This window comes from Miscanthus floridulus, chromosome 5, assembly GCF_019320115.1.
Source record: "Miscanthus floridulus cultivar M001 chromosome 5, ASM1932011v1, whole genome shotgun sequence".
Taxonomy (NCBI): domain Eukaryota; kingdom Viridiplantae; phylum Streptophyta; class Magnoliopsida; order Poales; family Poaceae; genus Miscanthus; species Miscanthus floridulus.
In genome coordinates, this window is record NC_089584.1 from 108,301,873 (window position 1) to 108,310,687 (window position 8,815).

The following is an 8,815-nucleotide window of genomic DNA, read 5'->3' on the forward strand; positions in this document are numbered from 1 at the left end:
TCAGGCGAGGCAGAGCCCATGGCCTCGGTGTCAGGTAAGGTGGAGCCCGCCCTAGAGGCCAGGTGAGGCAGAGTCTGCCCTTAAGGGTCGAGTGAGGCGAAGCCCGTAGCCTCGGTGTCAGGTGAGGCAAATCCCACCCCCAAAGGCTGAGCGAGGCAGAATCCACCCTCAGAGATCGAGCAAGGCAGAGCCCATGGCCTCGGTGTTAGGCGAGGCGAAGCTTGTGCACCTAGGGGTCGGTTGGAGCTATAGGCGCGTCTTGACGGCTTAGATAAATCAATGATGATGGTTATTAGCTCCTCCTCTTCGGGTACCCTAGTATTGGTCCCCAATAGTATGGGTCCCCATCAGGAGAGACGGAGCCTGCACCCAAGGGGTCTAGAGAGACGGAGCACGCGGTCTTGGGGTCAGGTGAGGCAGAGCACAAACCCAAGGGTCGGGCGAGATGGAGATCGCGGCCTTAGGGTTGGGCGAGGCGAAGATCGCGGCCTCAGAGTCAGGCAAGGTGGAGCCTGTAACACCCTTGGTGTTAAGCATGCATTTAACCTTGACATTGCATGATCATAAGCATCCATGAGCATGCATGTGCATGAGCATCTCAATTGCTATACCTTTGTTAGCTTATATTTCATGTGTGTTACTTAATTACATTACTTAAGTTAGGGTTTTCATGGAACAAATGTATGAAATGTGTGTGGAACCTTGGGAATGCTTTAAACATGTTTAGAATAGCATAAGGAACCACTTTGGTATTCATGACTAAGTCTAGTTTAGTCTCTAAGTCATTGATATGGTGTATGTCATCATTTTAAAGTACTATGTTTGACCTAGTTTGAACTATGTCATAGAGTCTTTGCATGGCAGTGAACCTTTAAGCAAAGTTGTAGTATTTGAGTAGAGCAACAACTTTTATTTTTGGGCCATGAGCTAATTCAGTGCATAGAGTAGTCATTTTGAGCTCACAAAAATCTATAATTCACTGATTTCCAGCACTTAGAATTTTTCTAAGTCCAAAACCGGTTTACAGTTTCGCTGGCCCTACTTTGAGACGATTTTACTCTTGATTCTTTGAGAATTAGACTGTGATCCTTTAATAGAAGTTGAAGATGGTATGTAGGGCTTCAACTTTCGTTAATATAGTTTTCGCTGTTGAGCCACGGATTAGGAGATTTATCGTCGCCTAGTATCGCTGTCAGGCTGAAATCGTGGCTCTGATGACGTGCTACAGTAACCGACCATTTTCAGAGCTTCGACGCCGCGTGGCGCCGTTTCGCTGCCCAGCCAGGCCACGACGGGCTGTCGTGCGCCACATCAAGCCCCAGCACGCGCCCGTGAACCCCAGCGCTCCATTTGCATTTCCTGCCTTCTCCCTCGCCTCCGCGCTCGCCCGCAGCAAGCAGCGCAGCAGCCGCCGCAGTGCTGCCATCACCATTGCCGGCCGGAGCGCACCGCGTCCCTCCTCCATCTCCGCCATAGCTTCACCGTGGTCCCACCGCACCACCGCGTCCACGTTTGCTTGCCTGAATCGCTCGGTAAGCCATCTCGCCGCGGGCGGACCTCACCGTTCTTCCGCCGCCGTGCCCCGTCACCATGGCCGGCTCATCTCCGACCACCGCGAGTCCCGTTAGTGTGTGCGCTAGAGTTGCTTTGGGATGGTGAACCTCGGCGTAACCTTTGATTTCGTTGTCTCAGTCGCCGTTGATGGCTCGCCGTCGATCCGCACCACCGGGCCGCCATGGACGCCGCCGTCTTCCTTAGCTCCGGCGATAGACCTAGCTAGATGGCTCGGTAGATGCGCAATGTCGTGAGTAAGCTTGTAGCGCCAGTGTTGTCGCCGGAAATGTCGCCGCCGGCGAACTCCGGCCGATTCCGCGCCGTCCCGCGCGGTGCTCTGTTTTCGGTCGCTACAGTAACCCAGTTCAAATAAAGCTAGTTCATTTGTCCAGATTTGATGCAAACTTTGAAAAATGATAAGTGGAGTTCTAGAGGTCCAATTTTTGTGAACCAAATTTTGTTGTGTTCCTTATTAAGTGTAGTTTTTTATAAAAATATATAATCTGTTGTTTGACACTTTTATATAGGGTTTACTATTTTTGCTAAAATAGACCTTGCTGGCTTGTCATTTTTGTAAAGAAGGTTATACATGTTAAAATGGTATGAAACTTTTACAGTAGTATATTGAGGGAACTTGTAAGCCACTATAATTTTCTGAGAATTTATTATGCACATTTGGTATAGGTTTATTATTTAACCTAATTATCTAAATAAATTAATAAAGGCAATTAAATCAATAGTTTGGGCTTTGCCATTAGTTTTTCTTGAGTGTATTTGATGTTCCTAAACTGTTGGTGTACTTGGTGGTGCCAAATTTTGAATGCTTACATGCAGTAGAAATATTGTCGCTTTATAATTCGATTTAACATGTTTTCGGACAGATTCTGTTGCTTGTTATGTTGCATAGTCAAAATAATGTTTTCTGTAGAAATGGTTAATAACAAAGTTGTAGGTAACTTCTTCATCTATCTTGTGTTAAAATTTCAGGTCAATAGGCCAAAGGGTTTAGGAGTTATAGATGTTTAAAGTTAGTTTTCTTAATTGCGTGTTCTCTGGAATTTCTGGACAGCACTGCATAGATTGCCTATTTTGTCTAGGATAGATTGTGATTCAGCTTTTGGTGATTAAATAAGAGTTGTAGACAATTTTATAAGCTTTCCATAAAGTCTAAGATCATAGCATTTGGATAAGTATAACTTCAGTTATGATATAAACTTGTAACTGTCATGTGTAACTTAGATATTGCTTTTTGTGAAATTTATAAATAACTAGAGAAGAGATATGCACCTACTAGGCAAATAAGGAGTTAGCATTGTTATCATTTTTTTCAACTTAACATCATTGTCATAGCATGTACATCCTGTTATCACATCCTCCGTGATCCATCTTATGCATTCATGGTACTTATTTATGCATATGCATGCAATAGGTGCAACCGAGGGGATCACACTTGTGGAACTCAGACGCCGAGCCGCAGGAGGAGAATCAGGAAGTTCAGCACCTGGAGGTTTCCGGAGAAGGAGAGCCTGAAGCCGATCACCTTCCCGAGTGCCCCGATCACCAGCCTTCGACGTTTGTGAAAGGCAAGCCCCGGAGCATTATAAGCCTCCCTATTTTATTAATGTCACTTAAAGTTATTCGTATTGCTGCATTACGTGACAGGAGTTGTTTGGAAACCATTGTTGCATATTACCTTCCTTGACCAGAAATATTTACCATGAATCCTATTTAAGTCCAGGAACGTTTATCATGCTTAGCTATGCTTAGACCGGTAGAAGTCGGGTGATTCCCTGTCACCTGCGAGCTATAGGTGATAACTTAATCACGGTTGGCTATATTGTGCTATCGTGGAACATAACCTGGTATTGTTGAATAAATGGAGACTAGGTGGAGTCTTATATGTGGTATTGTAGTGACTCCACCTGTGTCGTTTAAGGACCGGACGTTGGAGGTCATCTTGTCATGTTGAACGCAGCCTCTCACATAGTTGGTTGGATAAGTCGTTCCGACCATGAAGCCGAGTAGCTCATCTCAGGCCGGGACCACGAGCAGTTCAAGTGCGCACTTTGGATGGTAGTATGGATGTGCGGAGAGTCATTGGCGTAAGCCCAAAGGCGGGTTAGAGTCCCGATCACCCTTGGCAGAGTGGTTCTCTGATTGTGCGGCGCTGGTCGTACCCGCGAATTTGGTTCCTGATTTATACCAAAGGTGACCTAAGGCTACCTTCGCAAGGTATGCCTGGGTGTGTGTTAGGAATAATTCCCCGGCTGGGTAGGAATCGATTCGAATCACCGTCTCTCCCGGATAGTGAGAACTTGACTTGAGTTCCTTTCATTGTAGTAAATTATGGAAATGATGGTTATGAGATTATGCAAGAACTCAACTGGATATGGTTATTATTGTGATGACTTAATGGTACCAACATGTTTGGCATAGGATAGTTGCTAATCTAGTATGAGATAGGATTAATAACTGGTGATTCACAATTAAAGAGATGTTGGATAACTTATGCTTTTTCTACAAATAATGTCTACCAGCTCTACTTATAAAGCCTTGCATACTCCTTGGTGTCTTAGTATATTAGTTGGACGGGTAAGTCTCGCTGAGTACCTTCTCGTACTCAGGGTTTTATTCCCCTTTGTTGCAGATAACGTTATGTTTCATGGCTACTGCAAGAACTGTCTTGCTCCTGCTGTGGATGAGGACTAGGACCATGGGCAACGGTCATTCTATTTTTCATCTCACCTTTGTGCTTTTGGTTGGAGATGACTATGACACTAGCTTTGTATTAAACTACGTGTGATGTTTATGTTAAACTACTTTGCTTCCACTACTTTCAAACTTGGTTTGTAATAATTATTCGAACTCTGATGTATGAGACATATTTGTGAACTGTGATGTAACATGTGACTGGTTGTGTTGAATCTCTACGATCTTGGTTTATATGTTGGTTGTTTGAGATCCTTCGCGATTTCGTTGGACTACCGGGTTTATATGGGCTCAAGTATGACAGTTTGATCGCTTCGGTGATTGCTATTGTACTTGTGCTCTTATAAATTGGACGGTTCTGTGACAGTTGGCATCAGAGCAAGGATTCAACATTAAAACTTGTCATATGTGTATTTAAAAACAAAGGTTTTGTGTTATAAAAATCTAAAGTGTGCCAGTGGTCATCTCCTTTATGCCCAGTTAAGGACTTTTAGGTGGCTATTTAAGTACTAACATGGGGGGTTTTTACTTTCGTCGTCCATGCGGCGTGCTATTGTATGGATGCCATTCACTTGAATGGTAATGTATGGATCAAATGCCTCTACGCTAAGGTAAGAAGGTAAGTTGATGAGTGGCATGACCGCAAGACGTGAGCGTGCGGTCGGGGAGAGCTAGTTTTGATACGACTGTATATGCATGCTTGCATGTGTGTATGGTGCGTATTTAATTGTGGGTATAAATTGTCATCGGATAGCTTTGATACAGAAGTATATGTATGGGTATACATATATGGAAGTATTTAGTTGCAATTTAGATCCTGCATTTACATTTCTGTACTTATATCTGTTGGGTTGGGCTGAAATGCATTTTCTGCAGGTACACTAACAACGAAATGTGTAGCTCATCTAGTTACGAATGTATTGAGAGAACGTATGTATGCCACTGAGTATGTCGTTAGAGATTATTTTTCTAAGTTTGTGAGGACGTACGGAACGAGCATACATCATGGTGCATTGTTCATTCATGTTCCTGCATGATTCCCCCTTAAATGATCTATCGTTAAGTAAACCGTTTCTTTTGCACGTGTCTCCCTTAAGTGGTAACTAAAGATGAAGAGGTGAAGTCTTGTGAGGATGACCATGGTGATGGTTTGCCCGACATCGATAGCAACCACCCCAAGGAGTAGTTTAGCTATAGTAGTGCGAGCACGATAAGCGATCATTTGGTGATGTTATGTTGTGGAATTGAATTATTGTGCCTCTGTGTTATTGTATGAAATTATGATTCTCTCCAGTAATTACAGTATGGCATAAATTTTGCAATTCTTCTGCAATCTCTTGACATCATCCAATAATCACTGATTGTTGCGATTTCGCAGATGACGCGCACTCGTAGGGGAACTTTTGGTGACGATGCAAGTGGCAGTGATGGCCATGGCAATGGTCACGAGGATCTTCCCCCACCACCGCATCCTACCCCAGCTGAGATGATGGCTCAGCTCATGGAGACTCAACGTGCTATGGGTGAAGTGCTGCGCGGTCTCGCGCAGAATGCTGGACAAGGACGTGGAAGAGATCAGCATCAGGGACCTGAACCTAACCAGTTCAGTACTTTTAAGGACTTTCTCGACACCAAGCCTCCTGTCTTTAAGGAAGCAGAAGAACCACTATAGTCAGATGAGTGGTTGAATACAATTGAACAGAAGTTCCGTCTCTTAAGGCTCACTGAACACTTGAAGACCGAGTATGCATCGCACCAGTTGCATGGACCAGCGGGCATATGGTGGAGTCATCATCGATCCACTTTGCCTGGAGATGCTCAAATTACATGGAATCAGTTCAAGGTTGCATTTAGGGGGCATTATATTCCCCCAGGTCTGATGAGCATGAAGCATACGGAATTCATGAGGCTGACACAGGGAACTAAGGGTTTGACAGAGTATCTACATGCCTTTAACAATTTGTCAAGGTATGCTATAGAGTTTGTGGATACAGATGCAAAGAAAATTGCTAGTTTCAAGCGGGGCCTTAGCCCGAAGCTGATGAAGACGCTCGCTAACAACAAATGTGCTACCTTCAATGAGTTTGTTAGTGATGCACTAACCCAAGAGAACCAGAACAACATCTATACAGCGTCCAATAATCGCAAGAGAGCTTTTGAAGCAGGAGTATCTCAGTCCCAAGCTCCTACCAATGCAAGACCCCAGTTCCGCCCTCCAGCTCCAAAGTTTCGACCACCCCAGAAGAAGGCACAACCAAGTCAGAACCAGCAAGCATATCACAAGGCTTATTCTGTTGCTCTACCTAAGGGTAGCACTGGACAGAGTAGCTCCAATGTTCCACCTAATGGTATGCCATGCTGGAATTGCAACAAGACTAGCCATTGGTCAAGAAATTGTCCATATCCCAGGGAGAACAACAACCAGAAGCAGGGCAATTCTAGTGGACGTCAGGGACATGTACACTATACCACCATGGAAGAGATTCCCTCTGGTGAAGTGGTCACGGCTGGTATGTTTCTCGTGAATCATCATCCTGCAGTTGTTTTATTTGATTCTGGAGCTTCGCATTCTTTCATGAGTCCAATATTTGCATCCAAGTATGACCAGAAAATAGTTGTAGTAGAAAAGGGTGGTTATTGCATAAGTGCTGCTGGGAGCAACATTTCTACCAACCAAATAGTTAGAGGTGTACGCATCCAAATAAGTGAACGGGAGTATACTGCAAACCTAGTGATATTACCAGGATTAGGTATTGATGTGATCTTGGGGATGAATTGGATGAAGAACCATGGTGTTCTTATTGATACCTCGACTAGAACTGTTATGTTGAGGGATCCCAAGAATAATGAGGCTTTTCTAGTACCCCTTCCTAGGGAGTTTGATCTCCATAATGTGGCCAATGCTATCCAGTCTGTGGCCCTTCCTGATATTCCGGTAGTATGTGAATTTCTGGATGTCTTTCCTGAGGAATTGCCAGGGTTACCACCGGACAGAGAAATAGAGTTCAAGATAGAATTGTTGCCTGGTACCGCACCTATTTCCCGAAGACCATATAGAATGCCTCCCAATGAGTTAGCAGAATTGAAGATTCAATTGCATGAACTTTTAGAGAAGGGTCTCATTCGCCCCAGTTCGTCACCTTGGGGTTGTCCCGCCATATTCGTGAAAAAGAAGGACAAGTCTTTGCGAATGTGTGTGGACTATCGACCACTCAATGCTGTTACTATCAAAAACAAGTATCCTTTGCCTCGCATTGATATCTTGTTCGATCAATTGTCAAAAGCAAAAGTGTTCTCTAAGATTGATTTGAGGTCAGGTTATCACCAAATCAAGATTAGGCCAGAAGACGTATCTAAGACGGCTTTTTCCACGAGGTATGGCCTTTATGAGTATTTAGTCATGTCCTTTGGATTGACCAATGCTCCTGCCTACTTCATGTATTTGATGAACTCGGTGTTCATGCCTGAACTTGACAAGTTTGTGGTTGTGTTCATCGATGATTTCTTGATTTATTCTGAGACGGCAGAAGAACATGAAGAGCACTTGAGAGTGGTATTGTTGAGACTAAGAGAGCATAAGCTATATGCAAAGTTTAGTAAATGTGAGTTTTGGTTGAAGAAGGTACCTTTCCTAGGTCACGTCTTATCAGAAAATGGAATCTCTGTAGACCCATCCAAAGTACAAGAAGTAATGGATTGGAAAGCCCCAACCTCAGTTCATGAAGTCCGAAGTTTTCTTGGTTTAGCTGGATATTATCGTCGGTTTATCCCCGATTTCTCCAAGATATCCAAGCCTATGACCAGGTTACTTTAGAAGGATGAGAAGTTTGTTTGGACACCAGAGTGTGAAGCGGCTTTTCACACTTTGCGGACGTTGCTGACTACTGCTCCTGTGTTGGCACAGCCTGATATTGAGAAGCCGTTTGATGTATTTTGTGATGCCTCAGGAACCGGTTTAGGATGTGTGTTAATGCAGGAAGGCCGAGTCATTGCTTATGCCTCGCGCCAATTGAGAAAGCATGAAGTCAACTATCCAACACATGATTTAGAGCTTGCAGCAGTTGTCCATGCCTTGAAGATTTGGAGACATTACTTGCTTGGTAATGTTTGCCATATCTACACTGATCACAAGAGCCTGAAGTACATTTTCACTCAACCTGAGTTGAACATGAGGCAGCGAAGATGGCTAGAATTGATCAAGGACTACAACCTAGAAGTGCATTATCATCCGGGTAAAGCCAATGTAGTTGCCGATGCCTTAAGTCAGAAGTATCATGGTAATTCTTTGTTGGAAGATGGTTTCAACTTATTGCATCCGGCGGTCCTACACAATATCACAGTTAGTTGTTCTATAGAGTCAAGGATCATTGAGCTGCAAAAGACCGATGTTGGTATATTCCACATCAAGAGAAAAATGAAAGAAGAAGAAAGTAAACATTTTCGGTTAGATGAGAATGATGTTCTATGGTTTAAAGATCGGCTTGTAGTGCCGAAAGATAGGGAGTTGAGGAACCAAATCCTAGAGGAAGCTCATTCGTCCAAGCTATCCATT